The 19097-nt window shown below is 38.0% G+C and overlaps 2 protein-coding genes and 1 pseudogene across 3 annotated transcripts in view; 1 reads left to right on the forward strand and 2 right to left on the reverse strand.

Annotated features, from left to right (window-relative positions):
* Positions 1 to 18067, reverse strand: LOC311301259 (outer dynein arm-docking complex subunit 3-like; annotated as a pseudogene). Its single transcript has 12 exons — positions 18064 to 18067; positions 17845 to 17957; positions 17639 to 17716; positions 17323 to 17499; positions 16205 to 16306; positions 14962 to 15084; positions 14442 to 14588; positions 1213 to 1373; positions 916 to 1069; positions 627 to 772; positions 358 to 442; positions 1 to 131 (listed from the first exon to the last, which is right to left on the reverse strand). The product of its transcript is annotated as an outer dynein arm-docking complex subunit 3-like (transcript).
* The window catches only part of LOC311300695 (uncharacterized protein), a 283730-nt gene that overhangs the window by 29073 nt on the left and 235560 nt on the right, over positions 1 to 19097 (forward strand). The window lies entirely within an intron of this gene.
* Positions 17650 to 19097, reverse strand: part of LOC311300702 (uncharacterized protein) — an 11510-nt gene continuing 10062 nt past the window's right edge. The window contains exons 7-9 of the mRNA XM_084425155.1: positions 18776 to 18921; positions 17845 to 17957; positions 17650 to 17716 (exon numbers count right to left, since the gene is read on the reverse strand). The gene's annotated coding sequence lies outside the window, so the exon portion shown is untranslated. The remainder of the gene's footprint in view (positions 17717 to 17844; positions 17958 to 18775; positions 18922 to 19097) is intronic.

Below are 19097 nucleotides of genomic sequence, written 5' to 3' on the forward strand. Positions count from 1 at the left end.
TTAATCAGAGTTTGTCCTTCTTTTCAATGCGAGTCTTCCTTTTGGTGATTGGTCAATGATTGACTGCGACTGCTGCTTCAGGGTGACACGGGTGATGACATCACGCTCTTCATCGCCACTGTCGTCCTCATCTGTTAACAGAAAAGACACGCAGGTGTAATTTTAAATTAAAATATAAAGTCAATTATAACATAAAAAGATGAAATTAAAACAAAAAGTTATAGAAAGAAAATCATAATTGTGACAAAACATTTAGACTTTTTATCTCATAATTATGACTTGGTATTTCACCAAAGCATGATTTTTATCTTATGTGGCAGAAATGAGATTCCATGGTGATATGAGCTAGTGTCTCACCATCAGAAGAGTCCTGTTTCTGGGCCTCATGGAACTGAATGCACGTGTTATCCTGGGGCAGATTTGCTGCTATCTCGGCAAGGAACTGCAAAGGGGCATGAAATAAACAACATATTAGTAATATTAGTAAGTGTTATTTTACAACTTCCAAAAAAGTAAAATATGACATATATTCCTAAAGTAAACAAAACAGTCAATGTCTCACTAGTTACAAATCTTCAACAAGCCCAAATACAATAACAGCAACTTGACTAATCATTGTTCCTCACCTCCTCTTCCTCTATCTCCTTCAGGATGGTTGCCAGATCTACTGTAGTTCCTCCTTCAGCAGCATCAGTTTCTGCTCAGCCTCAGACATCAGCTGCAGTGTTTGTTCTTCTGAGTCTGGAGGCAGCTGTGGTGTCGGACCCTTCATCTGCCAGAGACCGAGAGGAATGCTCAGACATTTCATGCACGCATCGTTTGAATGTAAAAACACTTGCATTTTAGTCTGGGACTCGGCTTAAGCCTTGTCTGTGAAACCAGGGGGTTTATGTATTTGACAAGATTCATTAGTACCAGTGGTATGTGCTGAAGTTTGTCACTGAGGCGCTTCACTCCTGCTTTGACAGTGTTGAGTGTATGTTTGAGTCCGTCCAGACGATCTTTAGCTGCATCACGGCGCTGCTGCGTCTGCTCAAGCTGCTGCTGAAGCTCACAAACCTGTTGGCTGCTAAACAACCAAACACAAGCACAGAAGAGAATTAGAGAGCTGACTGAGGACAATAATGTTGTTATTATTCAGTCACAATAACAGAGCATGTGAAGTGATATCATAGCACTATTATTCACACGGTCTACAATGTCTGCTCTTACCTTGAGAGTTCAGTTTCTCCTGAGTGTTTCATATCCTGAAGCTGAGTTTGAAGTGCATTCCTCTCTTCCTTTAGTTGAAGCAGCATTCTCTCATTTTCTGCCTTCATCTTCTCCAAATGTTCCTGTGTTTTTCCCTGAGAGATAAACCGGCCCACTATTTCCTATTACAAGAGAAATCAGGAATACACATTGCTTAACACAAGAACAGAATTAACATTGCTTAACAAGGAGTAATCTATATAACTGTAAGCGGGGCGGCCTACGAACTCCTGTGTGAGTCTTGAAGCTGAACTTCTGCTCATGAAACTGCAAACTATCTTCAGTAAAACTTTTCTTCAATTCATTACGATTCTGACTCCGGGGTCTTCTTTTTTAGTGTATGTTTGAGTCCGTCCAGGAGCTATTTTTCAACATTGATAATAATAATAATAATATTAAGAAGAAGAAGAAGAAGAAGAAGAAGAAAAGTAACTTGAGCACCAAATCCATATTAGAATGATTTCTGAAGAATCATGTGACATTGAAGACTGTATATGATGCTGAAAATATAGCTTTGCATCACAGGCATAAATTATATACTTAAATAGAACAGTTATTTTAAATTGTAATAATATATTTCACAATATTACTGTATTTCTAATCAAATAAATGCAGCTTTGGTGAGCATAAGAGACTTTACAATACCGGTCAAAAGCTTGGAATAATTACGATAGTGTATATGCTTATAAATAGTTGAATTGTCCATTTTGTGTGTTGTGAGCTTTGCAGCATGCTAACACCAAGCTCTATTAACATCGAGATCAGTCTCCTGTGCACTTCACATGAGAAGTGCTATTAGTATGACACACATATTTTTATGCTTATTAGAGTATTACATTGTTAGCTGAAGTGTGATGCTCGCTCTTCTCTTCATCCTCTCTGCCTGAGCAATCCTCTTCTCCTCCTGCTTCTTGTAGCGGGAGAGGATTTTCTCTCGCTCTCTGTACACCTGCTCCTCCTGAAGCTGCAGCTCAGACTGGACACACACACACCTTAATGAAATGAGGCATTTATAGAGCGCTCTCCCCTCAACCACCACCGGTGTGCAGCATCCACTGTCAGAACAATGGTGCGAGTGCGCTCACCACACACCAGCTATAGGGATCTCCCAGTCACGTGACCCCTAGTCGCGTGTCAGCCATTTTGACGGAATACTTCAGCGCACCTACATACATGAGAATGCGGATTATCACATGTTTTATGGCTGCGAATTGATTAAAATAATATAATAGTATATAATGGTCATTGTATTAATTATCTTGAACCTGCTGAAATGTTCCTATAAATATATTTTCTTTACAACTGTGCAATCTGAATAATAAATAGGCTAAATATCCAGTAAGCTGCAGCAGTCCTATGCTCGTCTTCCCATTAACAGTTTTTTTTTCTTTCTCTTTCTGACATTTCATACCTGTTGGGTTTACATTTTTTAATTAAATTGACTATAAAAAGATTGCTTGTGTGTGCTGGTGTTTATTCCAGTCTTTTAAAATAGTTGAATGAATGAATGCTCGCGATCGTGCCTGTAACGATGTTAAATAGGCTAGGCTATTTAATCAATAACGTACACAGCATAGAGGAGAATGACAGTCAACTACTTTGAATAATATAGCATTTTGGGCATAAACATGTAAATAATGAAAAGATTGACATTGAAAAATGACACAGAATGATTAAAATTTAAATATTTAATCCACATAAATAAATGTTCGTGGTTCACACTGATGTTATTCATTTGTTCTCACACACTTCAGCGTCGCGGTCACTGGTTTAGACGAACACTGACCACCATCTATTATTAGCAGAGCGGCCGTCAGCTAACTGTTCACGTCATGTCATCACAAAAAGAAATATACAAGAGGAAGATAAAGGAATTAGGAATCATAGATCCATATGAAGCACCACAAGTTCTTTTTACAGGCATTAAATGTGGAAAAACTTCCTGACATTGAGTTCGGTGCGTCTATGGTTCGGTGACATTTACAGCTAAGTTACCTTATTCACTTCCCATCACGCTACACCGGAGCTTCATTAAAAGCATACACAAGCTTAGCAGGCTTTCGGTATCACAGCATCGCTCGGGCATGATAGAAGAATAGATGAATATTTCGCGACGAGCTGTATCAGAGCACGTCTCTGGCTGTATTATCACCAGCGGTTTAGCATTTTCTATTCCGTCAAGATGGCTGCTCCAAATGGCGTGACGTCACGCGGGACGTCCCTATAGGTGGAGAGGAGAGAGAGTGATAAAGCCAATTGAAAGCATGAGGATTCTTATTAGTAGGCCATGATTGATAAAGGCCAATGGAGGGAATTTGGGCAGGACACCGGAGTTACACCCCTACCCTTTACGAGAGCACCGTGGCACATGTGTGTTGTGTTGACGCAAAAGCAGACGTTGTTGCATGAACGCATGCCGGAGATTAATATTTTGTACATAAGGTGGTGAAATTATGTTTTTTGGGGGGGGGGTTTGCAAACAAAGCACTCTTTAATATGTTTAATAGATTACTTTAATGATGTCTTTAGTACCTTTCTGGGGCTTGAAAGTGGTAGTTGCGTAGCTGTCAATGGAGGGACAGAAAGCTCTCATATTTCATAAAAAAGATCTTCATTGGTGTTCAGAAGATGAAGAGTAATGACAGAATTTTACATTTTAGCTGAACTAACCCTTTAACCCTCTGGGAACCAAGCTGTTTTTGGGGTCCTTGAGATGTTCTGACATTTGTGCTTTTTTCAGTTATTTATAAACATGATAATGGCAAAGGTGTAAATTCACTCTATATAGCACAAACAGGGCTACCATAATATGCGAGCAACGTGTATGTAGATGTTTGTATTTTTAAGAGAATAATGTTTATGCGTGGTTATTGGAAAAAATTAAAATGAAAGTTGCTGAATTAAGACCACAAAACACATATTAAATATGTGTCCACAAGACTTTTGACTAATGGATGTTGTCCCTTTGAGTTCTAGCTTCAAAATTATGTGAAAATAGTCTTGCTTTATCGTTCACAAAAAAAAAATACATTGATTTAAATGGTGTAAAACAGGTTTTGCTTGGAAAGCCAATATGCGAGGGGGAGCAGTAGTTTACACCTTAGATTACAATGTCCCACCCACTCTGCATAATGACTCTGCATAATTAGCCATTCATTCAGGTGTGACACTGACTGAGCCACAATGCAAGGACAAAAGATGTATTTAGAAGAAGACTTATATTGACCATTTAAGATTTCGCTTACATCTATCTTGTAAATATGTTTTGCTATTTTATTAAAAATGTTACAATTACAACAATAATTACAATTTCAACAATATTTCAAGCGTACTCTTTCTTTGTAAAAAAGAAAAAGAAAAAAGATTATAGGCCTACATTTTATCATATGTATTCATTATTTTGAATATAGCATATATATATATATATATATATATATATATATATATAGTTATATATAACGTTAGATATGAGCAGAAATTGCTAAACAAAAGCTTATTTGATGTGGCAGTTTATTCTACAGTAGCCTAAAAACTGTACCCAAATCTAGTCAACAAGTGACTGACTGTAACGTTGTTTTTATGAAATATTAGGGCATATAAATGCTAATTTGCAGTTTAATACGTTGCTTATACAAATACATTTTATTTCAACATATTCCAGTCGATTTTTACTCATCTCAGTAGGCTATAGCAAAGCAGTTTATTCTTTCACACACAGACGCGCGATTCATATTTAGGCTAAACAGTCTTTACAAATATGTACCCTTCATTCATCTCACAGAAAGGCGAGTCATATTATAGAAAAGCGATTCATCTTTTTGCGGTTTGCATAGGCCTACACTAACGTTATTCCATAACGTTATTCCACATCAACACTTGAGAAAAGAAAACAGCCTACCTCACTCCTCAGCGGGATCTGCTCCTCATATCAGGAGATATTGCTCCTCATATCAGCACTGTTCAGAGGAAACTTTTCTCCATAAGGTAGGCTATATTATGCCTCACTCGATTGCAACGCGCTTTGTTTACAGCTGATGTGGGCGTTCTCAGAATTTGCGTTTGAATAGCACGCGCTCTCCGGGGAGTGGTCAAATTACTTTTGAATGGCTCGTAATGAGCTCGACTGGAGTCGCTCTCTTTTTGTACAGATTACAGAAGCTGAGAATATTTGTTTTTTATATAAATTACTTCATTTAAAAGATGCGATCTCAAGCTTTATGCCCGTGGGTCTGTTTGCCTGTTTGACTGAATTTTCGCGGAGTTATAGATCATTTTCGAACGCGTTTCAAATGGTAGTTTACTGACAGAGAGAAGGCAGAAATCGCATCATGTTAATTTTTCTTTATTTGTCAAAAAGCAAAACACTTTATTTTTATTGTGAGTATCCAGAAAAAAAATGAAAGATCAAAATTAACAGAGCATTTAGTGTTTATTTTCATTGCTAAAAAAAAAAACAGAGCAAAACGCGCGGGCGTGGTCCCCAGAGGGTTAATGAAAGAAGTCTCTTATGCTCACCTGTACAATTTAAAATAACTGTTTTCTATTTTTATCTATTTTATAATGTATTTTTTTCCTGTGATCAAAGCTGAATTTTCAGCAGCCATTCCTCTTGGCTTCTGTCACATGACCCTTCCGAAATCATTCTAATATGCTGATTTGGTGCTCAAGAAACCTTTCTTATTATTATAAGAATAAGAATATATTTTGAATGGTATGGATGAGTGTCATTGGATTGCTTAAATTTTCCCCATCACATATATGGGGTATCATGCTTTATAATACACATCTGTGTGGGTTTATGTGTGTGTGCTGTGTCAGTCTGTACATGAATCCAGTTCATCTGTTCTTTCTCAGATACCTGTAGCTGGTCCTTCACTTTGAGGTATTCTCGCATTATGTTCTCTGCTTCATGATGTTCAGCTGCACTTTCTGCAATCGGTTTTCCAGAATGCACAATTTCTATAAAACAAGCACACAAGTTCATTCATTTTCTTGCTTGAACTAACATATTTAGAAAGACTTGAGAGAAGGAAGAAGAGAATTTACACAGGAAGAATGACCACTTAGGGAAACTTACGGCAGAGTGACCTTCTTTACTCTAATTCTCATTATGATGTGCAAAAAAATCTGATTCTCGTGAATTGTTTAGATTGTATAATAATAATGGGGGTGATAAAACTGTGGGCATTTTTTAAATTACAGTAAGGAGAAATTGGGACAAAAATGATTTGACTGGAAAAAAGGCTCAATATTCTTACTGCTTTTTTTCCTTTTGATTTTGGGAGGAAACCTGGACGATTCTTTAATTGTAAGATTCACCAGTGTTCATTCAAAATGCACAGAAAAAAAGACAGTTTCTACCTTTTCCTCGTCTAGTTCCTGGTTGTCAGGCAGAGGGCTTCTGCTCTGGGGCTTCATGCTCTCGTACTGGAGCTTCAACTCCTCCAAACGCTGCCTCTGTGTGTCAGTGGTGTGTTTCATAGCATTCAGCTTCTTCGTTTTATCACACACCTTCTCCAGCACCGTCCGAGATGACTGCACAACAAAAATTACTGTCACCCACAACTGATATGCAGGAGATTCTGTAACCACGGGCAATTTAACTGGATAGTACAAGTGAAAGAAGTGACAAAAGGTTTTTAAATAACTGATATAAAGGTTAATTTAACCCCACCTTAACAGAAATGTTCCTGAATGATGCATTCTCCATCCCACGGTCTTGAAAAACATCCTTGATTACTTGTTCCTCTCCCTGGAACAACCAAGATATGCATCAAATACATGTATAACGTGACTTAAATGATATGGATATGTTTTAACATTACATGTCTGTGTGTGTGTTCATAATGTCTGACCTCAGCCAGTTTCTTGCGCATGTTTTCATTCTCATGTCTCAGCTGAAGGATGGCTTCTCTGTTCTTCTCGATGACAGACTGAGAGCTTTCGAAATACGCGCTTCTTTCTCTCTCTAGTGGACAGAGAGAAACATTCAGCGGCCATGCGAAGTTGGGTGTAACGTTAATGTCATGCAATATTAACTTTCTGTAGACAGTTTTACTGAGCTCTTTATTCAATTTAACCCATTTAGTCCTGAAACGGCTATAAAAACCTGTTATTCTATGATAAATACCCTGATCTCCTGAGGGTTTGCAGAAAAAATACTAAGAATTGTCAACGTCTACCAAAACCTTAATATCTAAGCCTCTGTAGCACTTAATAAAGAAACATGAAATCAAATACTTTTTAAAGGTAAGAATCACAGGTTTTATTAAAAATTTCAAAAAGGAGTTTTCCCATAGCGTAAGCTAGCCGTAAGCAATACTCGTTCCTTCATCTCAGGGAACCGAGGTTACGTTAGTAACCGAGACGAGGGAACTGCAAAGGGACATGAAATAAACACCATTAATATTAGTCAGCGTTATTTTACAACTTCCAAAAAAGTAAAAAATGACATATATTCCAAAAGTAAACAAAAGTGTCAATGTTTCACTAGTTACAAATCTTCAACAAGCCCAAATACAATAACAGCAACTTGACTAATCATTGTTCCTCACCTCCTCTTCCTCTATCTCCTTCAGGATGGTTGCCAGATCTACTGTAGTTCCTCCTTCAGCAGCATCAGTTTCTGCTCAGCCTCAGACATCAGCTGCAGTGTTTGTTCTTCTGAGTCTGGAGGCAGCTGTGGTGTCGGACCCTTCATCTGCCAGAGACCGAGAGGAATGCTCAGACATTTCACGCATGCATCGTTTGAATGTAAAAACATTTGCATTTTAGTCTGGGACTCGGCTTAAGCCTTGTCTGTGAAACCAGGGGGTTTATGTATTTGACAAGAAAAAAAGACAGCAGGGATTAAAGTGAAAAAAATTCTTCTGACTGAAATTTTTTTTTTAGGCCAAGTCATATTCCTTTAACTTTTTAAATAGTCGAGACCAATAGCGTTTTAAGGGGAGACGTTTTAAACCGCTTTTATATTGCCAGTAGGCGTATTTTAAAAGCTATATTTTAATCTATGAAAACCAGGCATGGAACATACTAATATAATTAATAATTTGCATATATATATATATATATATATATATATATATATATATATATATATATATATATATATACACGTTTACACAAAATTTGTTAACACACAAGTAAGTTACTTTTCCCCTTTACTTAACATAAATTGTAAGAATATGACTAATAGTAAAGACTAGTACTAATAAATACAGTGCTATGCATAAGTTTAGACACCCATGCTAAAGTTGACTAAAAAGAGGAATAAAAAATCATCTTTTGGAAATTGAACTTAAAGGTATAGCGGAGGATCTTTCCGAATTTTAGATAAGTCCCGCCCTCTCCACTTTTTGAAAAGTTTGATTGATTCACCAGAATGATTGACAATTAGGAGGACCAATAGTATAGGGTATCCACCCGGAAGTAAAAAGATCCTCCGCTATACCTTTAATGCCTTAATTTAAAAAATTAGGAAAAATCCAACCTTTAAGGACACCAATTTTCTTTGTGAATGAATAATGTATCGTAAATAAATAAATGTTCTTCCTTAAAATACAGGGTGCATAAGTTTGGACACCCTTATGTTAAATTCCCATAGAGGCAGGCAGATTTTTATTTTTAAGTATTTTTTTTATTTATTTTTTAGGATACTATGAATCCTGATAAAGTTCCCTTGGCCTTTGGAATTAAAATAGCCCCACATCATCACATAGCATTCACCATACCTGGAGATACTTTCCATAAGATCATCTCTCAATGCAAATCAAACCAGCTATTAGGCTAACTGAAATACAACCATGCCAATCTCTAGGTATGGTGAAGGCTATGTGATGATGTGGGGCTATTTTAATTCCAAAGGCCAAGGGAACTTTATCAGGATGCATATTATCCTGGATCCATGAAGTAACTGGCCTTTAAAAATAAAAATCTGCCTGCCTCTATGGGAATTTAACATTGGGGTGTCCAAACTTATGCACCCTGTATTTTAAGGAAGAACATTTATTTACATTAACATTATTAACATTATTTATTCACAAAGAAAATTGGTGTCCTTTAAGGTTGGATTTTTCCTAATTTTTCAAATTAAGGCATTAAGTTCAGTTTCCAAAAGATGATTTTTTATTCCTCTTTTTAGTCAACTTTAGTATGGGTGTCTAAACTTATGCATAGCACTGTAAACATTAGGCCTAGGCTAAAGCTATTAAATAGCAGTCCCAAACTAGTTTTTGTTAATACAATGTTGGTATGAGCCACTACAGTCATTTAAAAATATAAAAAATAACACAAAGAAAAATAGTGGCATTTTGGGGTTATATGGAAACGACAGTTACCATGGTGAATACACAATATTAACAATAACTGTTAATGAAACATGGAAACTGGTGAATAGAATGAGAATCATACCTGCATTACTTTTATTTCGTGTAATTTACAACGTAACGGCGTTGCATGCTCGTAGTTTCTTTTGCACTTGATCAGTGAAGCAATACAGCGCGCGCCGCTGAATTTGCGCGTGCAATTGAGTTGACCCTAACCCTGCCTGGTAGTTCCTATTGTGCTGGGTTTTCTGAAGTAGTCATGATTCGCCTCTCATAACATAACATGCTCTAAACACGCACGCAGTGTGGAAAAGGAGGAGCGGAGGCGCGGGGAGCAAGGATCACAGCGCAAATTTTAACTATATCGATGTGATATGGTCTAATTCCATATCGCATTTAAAAAATATATCGATATATTTTTTATATCGATATCGCCCAGCCCTACCTGCATTATAAGTGTGTCACTGAAATATAGTTCTACCTCAGCGCTCAGCTGTAGCCTGACATGCACTTTCCGTGAGCGGTAATTGAAAACCCGGAGTGGACTATGAGCGAAGTGATTACAGAGTGCTTAGAGTGGAGAGAGGAACGTGCTTTTGCTCCACTCCAGGCTTTGATCACATCCCCCTCAGCAGGGTGAATACACCTCGTCTTTCCTTAATTTAAGACCTATTCAAACAAAAATTAAGATATTTATTACACTATTTGAGAAATGAAAGCCTATTTACGGCCTTAAAATTATGAAAAGTAAATTTAAGACTTTAAGGACAGACTGGAACCCGCAATGACGGAAATCCGTCATAGACTTGCTGCAATTAACGGAAATCCGTCGTAGCGACGGAGAACTTTAATCCCTGAGACAGTTTCTACCTTTTCCTCGTCTAGTTCCTGGTTGTCAGGCAGAGGGCTTCTGCTCTGTGGCTTCATGCTCTCGTACTGGAGCTTCAACTCCTCCAAACGCTGCCTCTGTGTGTCAGTGGTGTGTTTCATAGCATTCAACTTCTTCGTTTTATCACACACCTCCTTCTCCAGCACCGTCCGAGATGACTGCACAACAAAAATTACTGTCACCCACAACTGATATGCAGGTGATTCTGTAACCACAGGCAATTTAACTGGATAGTACAAGTGAAAGAAGTGACAAAAGGTTTTTAAATAACTGATATAAAAGGTTAATTTAACCCCACCTTAACAGACATGTTCCTGAATGATGCATTCTCCATCCCACGGTCTTGAAAAACATCCTTGATTACTTGTTCCTCTCCCTGGACAACCATGACCAAGATATGCATCAAATACAGCTATAACGTGACTTAAATGATATGGATATGCCTGATATGCAGGTGATTCTGTAACCACGGGTAATTTAACTTTGGTGATTGGTCAAACGGGGCACCCTTCAATGCTTCCAGGACAGTGGAGATGTCCCAGATAGGCACAGAGGTGGGGTAGCGGAGGGTTTGGCCTCCTTGCCCATTTAAGGAAGCGCACGATGAGGTCGTTCCTTCCTAGTGATTGTCCGGCCACAAGAGCGTGAGATGATGTTATGGCCCTGGTTACTCACCTTAGTGCGGGCGCTAATGGATCAAGGTTAATCAGAGTTTGTCGTCCTTTTCAATGCAAGTCTTCCTTTTGGTGATTGGTCAATGATTGACTGCGACTGCTGCTTCAGGGTGACACGGGTGATCACATCACGCTCTTCATCGCCACTGTCGTCCTCATCTGTTGACAGAAAAGACACGCAGGTGTAATTTTAAATTAAAATATAAAAAGTCAATTATAACATAAAAAGATGAAATTAAAACAAAGTTATAGAAAGAAAATCATAATTGTGACAAAACATTTAGACTTTTTATCTCATAATTATGACTTGGTATTTCACCAAAGCATGATTTTTATCTTATGTGGCAGAAATGAGATTCCATGGTGATATGAGCTAGTGTCTCACCATCAGAAGAGTCCTGTTTCTGGGCCTCATGGAACTGAATGCGCGTGTTATCCTGGGGCAGATTTGCTGCTATCTCGGCAAGGAACTGCAAAGCGGCATGAAATAAACAACATATTAGTAATATTAGTAACAGGGTGTCTACAGATATGAACAAGTTAAATTTAAGACTTTTTAAGACCTTTTTAATGCCACTTTGAATGAAATTTAAGACCAAACCTGTGATGGAAATACACATTATATTACATGCGTATATATTAGGGGTGTAACGGTTCACAAAATTCACGGTTCAGTTCGATACGATACACTTGTGTCATGGTTCGGTTCGGTACGTTTTTGATACAGCATAAAGAAATAAATGCCAGAGAAATTTCCTTGATTTAAATTTTTTATTCTTTTTTATATTAAAACTAACATCATAAAGTATGATTTTTTTTTACTTTGAGCAATTCTAGAGCTATAATTGACTCTTCTTAGGAGCATATAAAACAAAACAGCTCCTTGGAAAAAATGAAATGTCATATTGTAGTAGTTATAAACAAAGGTTTATTTTAGTTCAGATTAACATTTGAGGGCAGCAATTGTATTCATAATGTCAAAATAAAACCGACGTAATGTTACTTGAAGGCATTATAGCCTACTATTCCTGCCAAACTTCCATTGCAGTTAGTGTTTCTACAGTAAATCCATGGTGAATGTTGCTGATCTGTGGACACTGATAGTTCATTCATGGCACAATGTTTCTTCCAGGTTTCCACGTCAGCGCTGTTTGATCCGTTAATAACGGAGAAATATGAATGCTTCTCACTAGATCTCGCAGCGATGTTATTACTTCCGTCAGTTCTGTGGCGAATTCAAATGCTTTCTTTACTGTATCTCTTATTAGCGCTGTGTAGTAACAGTGTCGCATGATCACGATCGGCTCGCGCTGCACTGGTCCAAACTGATAAACGGTCCTTCAACCACACAATAACGAGCAGTTTCGTTCCGCTTGCATTTTACGTTTGCCATTTGATGTTGGGCACGGTTGTGGTCGCGCCGGCGTCTCTTACATTATGAGCGCGCTTGCCACGCGCAACGCGCCTACATTTGAAATAACGAAACAGCGTTACCAGAAAAAGCCTACATTATCATTATCAATAGCTGTTTATGTAATAAAATCTGAATCATTCTCGCGATTCGATGCTTCACTGGTTATTTGACGGACATTAGGTCCGTCAGACTGGAGACATTTTAGCGGTAACGTGACCAGAAATATTTAAGACCTATCGAATCTGAATTTAAGACATTTTAATACTTTTTAAGGCCTTTTATTAGGAAAACTTTATTTAAGACATTTTAAGACTTTAAGGACCCGCGGCCACCCTGAGTAAGTGTTATTTTACAACTTCCAAAAAAGTAAAATATGACATATATTCCTAAAGTAAACAAAACAGTCAATGTCTCACTAGTTACAAATCTTCAACAAGCCCAAATACAATAACAGCAACTTGACTAATCATTGTTCCTCACCTCCTCTTCCTCTATCTCCTTCAGGATGGTTGCAAGATCTAATGTAGTTCCTCCTTTAGCAGCATCTGTTTCTGCTCAGCCTCAGACATCAGCTGCAGTGTTTGTTCTTCTGAGTCTGGAGGCAGCTGTGGTGTCGGACCCTTCATCTGCCAGAGACCGAGAGGAATGCTCAGACATTTCATGCATGCATCGTTTGAATGTAAAAACACTTGCATTTTAGTCTGGGACTCGGCTTAAGCCTTGTCTGTGAAACCAGGGGGTTTATGTATTTGACAAGATTTATTAGTACCAGTGGTATGTGCTGAAGTTTGTCACTGAGGTGCTTCACTCCTGCTTTGACAGTGTTGAGTGTATGTTTGAGTCCGTCCAGACGATCTTTAGCTGCATCACGGCGCTGCTGCGTCTGCTCAAGCTGCTGCTGAAGCTCACAAACCTGTTGGCTGCTAAACAACCAAACACAAGCACAGAAGAGAATTAGAGAGCTGACTGAGGACAATAATGTTGTTATTATTCAGTCACAATAACAGAGCATGTGAAGTGATATCATAGCACTATTATTCACACGGTCTACAATGTCTGCTCTTACCTTGAGAGTTCAGTTTCTCCTGAGTGTTTCATATCCTGAAGCTGAGTTTGAAGTGCATTCCTCTCTTCCTTTAGTTGAAGCAGCAATCTCTCATTTTCTGCCTTCATCTTCTCCAAATGTTCCTGTGTTTTTCCCTGAGAGATAAACCGGCCCACTATTTCCTATTACAAGAGAAATCAGGAATACACATTGCTTAACAAGGAGTAATCTATATAACTGTAAGCGGGGCGGCCTACGAACTCCTGTGTGAGTCTTGAAGCTGAACTTCTGCTCATAAAACTGCAAACTATCTTCAGTAAAACTTTTCTTCAATTCATTACGATTCTGACTCCGGGGTCTTTTTTTTTTTAGTGTATGTTTGAGTCCGTCCAGGAGCTATTTTTCAACATTGATAATAATAATAATAAGAAGAAAAGTAACTTGAGCACCAAATCCATATTAGAATGATTTCTGAAGAATCATGTGACATTGAAGACTGTATATGATGCTGAAAATATAGCTTTGCATCACAGGCATAAATTATATACTTAAATAGAACAGTTATTTTAAATTGTAATAATATATTTCACAATATTACTGTATTTCTAATCAAATAAATGCAGCTTTGGTGAGCATAAGAGACTTTACAATACCGGTCAAAAGCTTGGAATAATTACGATAGTGTATATGCTTATAAATAGTTGAATTGTCCATTTTGTGTGTTGTGAGCTTTGCAGCATGCTAACATCAAGCTCTATTAACATCGAGATCAGTCTCCTGTGCACTTCACATGAGAAGTGCTATTAGTATGACACACATATTTTTATGCTTATTAGAGTATTACATTGTTAGCTGAAGTGTGATGGATGATGCTCGCTCTTCTCTTTATCCTCTCTGCCTGAGCAATCCTCTTCTCCTCCTGCTTCTTGTAGCGGGAGAGGATTTTCTCTCGCTCTCTGTACACCTGCTCCTCCTGAAGCTGCAGCTCAGACTGGACACACACACACACACACACACACACACACACCTTAATGAAATGAGGCATTTATAGAGCGCTCTCCCCTCAACCACCACCGGTGTGCAGCATCCACTGTCAGAACAATGGCGCCAGTGCGCTCACCACACACCAGCTATGGAGAGGAGAGAGAGTGATAAAGCCAATTGAAAGCATGAGGATTCTTATTAGTAGGCCATGATTGATAAAGGCCAATGGAGGGAGTTTGGGCAGGACACCGGAGTTACACCCCTACCCTTTACGAGAAGCATTACTTGCACAACCTTTACCATGGCACACTGACACGTATGCTTGCTTTATTATCTCATTAAAATACATTTTAATCATTTATTAAATGCTTTGTCTTTACCATGGCTGCATCCTTTGAGGATTGAGCGTCACTGTTGATGACCTGCAGTTTGAGCACTTGTGTCTGCCGGTGGATCTCTGCCTCCGTCCTGTCCAGCTGTGGCTGAAATGTAAGACTGTCCTCCTGAAGAAACAAATAAGAAAATAATTTAAAATGTTTATTTACCATGCTGTTCAAAAGATTGGGGTCGCTAAGAGTTTTAATCTTAAAGGGATTGTTCACCCAAATTCTGTCATTATTTACTCACCCTCATGTGGCTCCAAACCCAGAAGACTTTCGTTCATCTTCAGAACACAAATGAAGATATTTTTCTGTCCCTCCACTGGCAGCCTATGCAACTACCACTTTCAAGCCCCAGAAAGGGAGTAAGTAATCATTAAAGTAATCCATGTGTCTCCAGTGGTTTATCCGCAACTTAACGAAGAGACACGAGTGCTTTGTTTGCGCAAAAAAAACACAATTTACCACTTTATTTACAAAATATAAATCTCCATTGCGCGTTCACGAGAGCACCGTGGCACATGTGTGTTGTGTTGAGGCAAAAGCAGACGTTGTTGCATGAACGCATGCTGGAGATTAATATTTTGTAAATAAGGTGGTAAATTATGTTTATATTTTTGCAAACAAAGCACTCTTTAATATGTTTAATAGATTACTTTAATGATGTCTTTAGTACCTTTCTGGGGCTTGAAAGTGGTAGTTGCGTAATGATGTCTTTAGTACCTTTCTGGGGCTTGAAAGTGGTAGTTGCGTAGCTGTCAATGGAGGGACAGAAAGCTCTCAGATTTCATAAAAAAGATCTTCATTTGTGTTCAGAAGATGAAGAGTAATTAATGACAGAATTTTAAATTTTAGCTGAACTAACCCTTTAATGAAAGAAGTCTCTTATGCTCACCTGTACAATTTAAAATGACTTTTTTATTTTTATCTATTTTATAATGTAATTTTTTCCTGTGATCAAAGCTGAATTTTCAGCAGCCATTCCTCTTGGCTTGTGTCACATGACCCTTCCGAAATCATTCTAATATGCTGATTTGATGCTCAAGAAACCTTTCTTATTATTATAAGAATAAGAATATATTTTGAATGGTATGGATGAGTGTCATTGGATACATTGGATTGCTTAAATTTTCCCCATCACATATATGGGGTATCATATTATAATACACATCTGTGTGGGTTTATGTGTGTGTGCTGTGTCAGTCTGTACATGAATCCAGTTCATCTGTTCTTTCTCAGATACCTGTAGTTGGTCCTTCACTTTGAGGTATTCTCGCATTATGTTCTCTGCTTCATGATGTTTCAACTGCACTTTCTGCAATCGGTTTTCCAGAATCCGCAATTTCTATAAAACAAGCACACAAGTTCATTCATTTTCTTGCTTGAACTAACATATTTAGAAAGACTTGAGAGAAGGAAGAAGAGAATTTACACAGGAAGAATGACCACTTAGGGAAACTTATGGCAGAGTTCCCTTCTTTACTCTAATCAGGGTTCCCACACCTTGGTTAACTTCAAATTCAAGGACTTAATGTGGGGACACATTTCAAGTGAGAGCAAGGTTACATCGTGTTACCTTGTAAGATACATTGTTACAGTTTTTTTTTGTGTCAAACAACTATGCAAAAAAACTTTTTTTGGCCATATGACAGAGATCAGATATTCTATTTGTTGTATTTCTGATTTGCATAAAACTGAAGAATATTCGGTACATCCTATACTGTATTCTAAAATGATCTGATATTAACTTTTGCATGAAACGTTGAGGTACCATCGTTGTAGTTTGGTGCGAAAGCACTTAACGGGAAACACTTAACGTAACGCGAAAAACGCGCGTAACTAACGTAAATCAAGTAAGCTAGTATGCTCTGGCATAGGCCACGAATTGTTGGCGAAATAACACATTAGCGGACTTGAGGGAATAATATGGAATTTTTTCCAGAAAACTTCTTGCACAAAATAAATTCAAGCACTTTGAAGGACCTGTATCTATGCATGTTTGTTTTCAAAAACTTTCCAGGGCCTTGAATTTTTTTTTTCAGATTCACAAACTTTCAAGGATTTCAAGGACCCGTAATTCTCATTATGATGTGCAAAAAAAAAAAAAAAAAAAAATATTCGGATTCTCGTGAATTGTTTAGATTGTATAATAATAATGGTGATAATAAAACTGTGGGCATGGTTTTGGACAGGACAATTTTCTTTTTTCCCAGGAGAAACTGGGACAAAAATGATTTGACTGGAAAAAAGGCTCAATATACTTTTTTTCCTTTTGATTTTGGGAGGAAACCTGGACGATTCTTTAATTGTAAGATTCACCAGTGTTCATTCAAAATGCACAGAAAAAAAGACAGTTTCTACCTTTTCCTCGTCTAGTTCCTGGTTGTCAGGCAGAGGGCTTCTGCTCTGGGGCTTCATGCTCTCGTACTGGAGCTTCAACTCCTCCAAACGCTGCCTCTGTGTGTCAGTGGTGTGTTTCATAGCATTCAGCTTCTTCGCTTTAACACACACCTCCTTCTCCAGCACCGTCTGAGCTGACTGCACAACAAAAATGACTGTCACCCACAACTGATATGCAGGTGATTCTGTAACCACGGGCAATTTAACTGGATAGTACAAGTGAAAGAAGTGACAAAAGGTTTTTAAATAACTGATATAAAGGTTAATTTAACCCCACCTTAACAGACATGTTCCTGAATGATGCATTCTCCATCCCACGGTCTTGAAAAACATCCTTGATTACTTGTTCCTCTCCCTGGAACAACCAAGATATGCATCAAATACAGCTATAACGTGACTTAAATGATATGGATATGTTTTAACAATGTAATGTGTGTGTGTGTGTGTGTGTGTGTGTGTGTGTGTGTGTTCATAATGTCTGACCTCAGCCAGTTTCTTGAGCAGGTTTTCATTCTCATGTCTCAGCTGAAGGATGGTTTCTCTGTTCTTCTCGATGACAGACTGAGAGCTTTCAAAATACGCGCTTCTTTCTCTCTCTAGTGGACAGAGAGAAACATTCAGCGGCCATGCAAAGTTGGGTGTAATGTCATGCAATATTAACTTTCTGTAGACAATTTTACTGAGCTCTTTATTCAATTTAACCCATTTACTCCTAAAACGCCTATAAAAACCTTTTTTTTTAAATTTAGATAAATCGGAAGCTATTGTTTTTGGCCCCTCCGGAAATAGACGACAATATTCACCTAACCTTGATCTTTTAAACTTTACTATTTCATCAAAAGTTCGCAATTTAGGTGTGGTAATGGATAACGACTTACAATTTGATAGGCAAATTGCCTCGGTAGTGGGCTCTAGTTTTTTTTCATCTTCGCTCTTTTTCCAAAATTAAATCTTTCCTATCTAATGCTTCTCTAGAAGTTGCTATTCACGCCTTTATAACATCCAGGCTAGATTATGGCAACTCTCTGTATTATGGGGTTTCTAAGAGTCAAATCTCTCGATTACAAGTTGTTCAGAATGCAGCAGCACGTTTCTTGAAGGGAGGTAAAAAATGTGATCATGTGACACCGCTTCTGAGATCCCTTCACTGGTTATCTGTTCAATATAGAATCGACTACAAAATTACTACTAGTCTATATATCCTTAAGTAATCTTGCACCAGCTTATTTATCGGATTTACTTCACCCAAATCGAGAATTGACCCTTCGCTAAGCCAAGCGTTATTTTACAACTTCCAAAAAAGTAAAAAATGACATATTCCTAAAGTAAACAAAACAGTCAATGTTTCACTAGTTACAAATCTTCAACAAGCCCAAATACAATAACAGCAACTTGACTAATCATTGTTCCTCACCTCCTCTTCCTCTATCTCCTTCAGGATGGTTGCCAGATCTACTGTAGTTCCTCCTTCAGCAGCATCAGTTTCTGCTCAGCCTCAGACATCAGCTGCAGTGTTTGTTCTTCTGAGTCTGGAGGCAGCTGTGGTGTCGGACCCTTCATCTGCCAGAGACCGAGAGGAATGCTCAGACATTTCATGCATGAATCGTTTGAATGTAAAAACATTTCCTTAATCACTAACTACAGAGAAAACATCCCTGGACACTTTTTACTGAATTTTTCTTATGCAGCTTCTACTCAATTTTACGAAAAAACAAAAACATTCTAATACACTACCT

The sequence above is a fragment of the Rutilus rutilus genome (genome assembly GCF_951802725.1).
Source record: "Rutilus rutilus genome assembly, chromosome: 12".
Taxonomy (NCBI): domain Eukaryota; kingdom Metazoa; phylum Chordata; class Actinopteri; order Cypriniformes; family Leuciscidae; genus Rutilus; species Rutilus rutilus.